Source organism: Pteropus vampyrus, unplaced genomic scaffold (genome assembly GCF_000151845.1).
Source record: "Pteropus vampyrus isolate Shadow unplaced genomic scaffold, Pvam_2.0 Scaffold790, whole genome shotgun sequence".
NCBI lineage: Eukaryota > Metazoa > Chordata > Mammalia > Chiroptera > Pteropodidae > Pteropus > Pteropus vampyrus.
Window position 1 is genome coordinate 22396 of NW_011889571.1, and position 2621 is coordinate 25016.

Consider the following 2621-nt stretch of genomic DNA (forward strand, 5'->3'; position numbering starts at 1 on the left):
CAACTTTAACTGAAAGCATATCATACTTGCATGCTTTCAAAGTTGTTTTCCTTATCATTCCCATTCGTTTTAATGACATACGCTGCAATTTAAGTCTTAAGAATCTCAATTTCTAATGAAAACTAAGAATCAAACAATAAACATTCTTTGGATGGCCAATTTATCAAGACATATAACCCTAGAACATAGGCTATTTCACCGTCTAATATATTGCATGTGTGTTTCTGTGTGTGTGATTGTGTGTATGGTTGTGTATGTGTGCATGTGTGTGATTGTGTATGTGACTGGGTGTGTGTCTGTGTATTTGTGTGTCCACCCATGGGTATGAAGTGTGTGTTAAGGCCATTAGACTGAGGGACACACAGAAACATGTCCCTAGGGGCACTGGAGTTCTCACGTTAGGAAGGGAGGCCTGATGAATGACAGGCCAAGAGGGGACAGGGCCCAGGGTGTAAGGTAAAGAGAGTGACTGCAACCCCAATGGTGTCAGATCAGATATCCAGAGAGTGAGCAGAGACTGAAGAATGACATGAAGACCCTGGGGAGACAGAGGCTTGAGCTGAGGCTGTGATCATGTCAGAAGAGGAAGTGGGTTAAGCGTGGGGTGCAGAGCAGAAGAGGGTTTCAACTGCCTTGGGGGAGGGTAGCCAATGAAGAACTGGCTTGAGGTGGTGACAAAATACCCAAATTTCAGTTTCCAGAGCTAGGGCAGGGTTTCAATTTTCAGTTCTTAACAAGCTGAGACGTGCGCACCTGCTCCCAAAGCTGGGTCTGGGTCTCGTGGTGGCAGCAGGTCCTGTTATGCTGTGGGAGAGTTAATGTCGACCTCCAAACATCAAGTCGTCCTTGTGCGGAGCTTTCCACTTATGAAGATACCAAGATTTCTGAGTAAGTGAACCAGCCGAGGCCCCAGTTGGAGGCGGTAAAGGAGACTGGGCATGAGGAGCAGGCAGGGGAGGGCAGCGGGCGCCAAGACCTTGGCGTGTTCAGAGCCCAGAGAATCTACAAAACTGCAGACAGTAGGGCCAGGAAGTCGAGTACCAGCCAGAGTTTGGAGTGTATAGAGAGCAGAAGAATCTAGAAAATCTGAGGGATGGGTGGGGGAAGGAGATCAAGAACTAGGAAGACCTGGAGTGTGGGGAGGCGGATCTAGAAAAGATGAGTGGAGGGAGGAGAAGCATGTGGGTGGCCAGGATGAGCCTGGTGTGTGCAGAGCCCAGAAGAATCTAGCAAAGGAGGAGAGGGGAGAACAGAAGAAGGAAGGGGAAGGGGATGAAGAGAGGGCTCTACCCTGGAGCACTGGAGTTGAATGTCAAAGTTGATTGATTCTGAAGGGGTTGAGAGAAGCTGCCTGTACTTTTATTTCTTTATTCAAAAGAAATGAGGACTTAATTCTATCCTGTGGTGCTTCGATCTTAAACCTTATCATTTTTGTGACAGCACAGAGGCTTGTTCAATTCCATAGGCTTCCCCATCCAAACTCTGTTCTCACAGGTTTGGGGGTTTCTTTAAGAGACAAAGCTTAACCTTCCTTCTCTGCCGACCACAATTTGTGCCTCCCCAAGTCACCCGCTCTGGGCCCTCTTCATTGCGCTGACTTCCTCATGTGGCCGTTTTCTGTCTGCGGCCATTTTCTGTCTGCGGCCCTTTTAAGCTTACCTCCCAAGTCTTCTCCTCCCCTCACACCCGGAAGAGCCCTCTTCCCCGCCACGCTGTTGCTATGGTGCCCAGGCAGGTTTACAAAGCCTCCTGAGGAGTCCGTTCCAGAATTTTACCTTTGATACCTCCCATGCCCTACAGCCCACCCTGGCTCACACCTCTCGACCCTCCTGCCCCCATGTGGATGCCCACCCTGCTCGTCATGGTTCTCTGCCAGGTGGAGACCTCCCCTCCTAGTCAAAGACCCACCGGACACTCACCCCCAAACGAGAAGGCAGTCACCGTACCACCAGCTCTGAGGCCACATTCTTGTGAAGCCATCCCTCATTCTCTCACTTTCCAGTTCTTCTTTGTCAGGCAGGCGGACTTAGTACCATGACGAAAGCAAAGTTCAGAGTCAAGATTTCATGCCAGTAGTTGATGAAACCACAGCCGAGAAATCAGGCCAGGCAGTTAAGACAGGGATCTGTGGGTCCTCCGGTCGGTGGTTATTATAACGAACGAGATTTATATTTAAAGCCGCAATCTCCTCTGTTGAGTTTTCACGATGTGTCGTCTCATAAAAAATAATATGTCAGGTTATCTTTTAAGAATTCACTAGGAACAAATAAAAATTGGAAACATCAGAAAAGTAAAAAAGACTTCTCGAAGATTTTGTAGGTATAATCTAGATACATACACAAAAATTAAAGCAGGATCATTTTCTAAAAATTTCCATAATGTTATTTTTATAAAGATGTTTAATAATGAGGCCGCAATCTCCTCCGTTCACTTCCCTCGAGGTATAGAATCATAAACATCATACGAGGGGTTGCCTTTTAAGAAGTCACAGGATTGTGCTGGGTAGCTACCTACCTGGAGCATAAGCAGAAATTAAACCAGAATCTTACAGGGCATGGGGAACATAGAGCGGTTCAGCTACCTACCTGGAGCATAAGCAGAAATTAAACCAGAATCTGATG

General features: G+C 47.2%; 1 long non-coding RNA gene across 1 annotated transcript in view; it reads left to right on the plus strand.

Moving 5' to 3' along the window:
• Positions 1-475: 475 nt before the first annotated feature.
• The window catches only part of LOC105309594, a 6948-nt gene continuing 4802 nt past the window's right edge, over positions 476-2621 (plus strand). The window contains exon 1 of the long non-coding RNA XR_897402.1: positions 476-888. This is a non-coding gene — a long non-coding RNA (uncharacterized LOC105309594). The remainder of the gene's footprint in view (positions 889-2621) is intronic.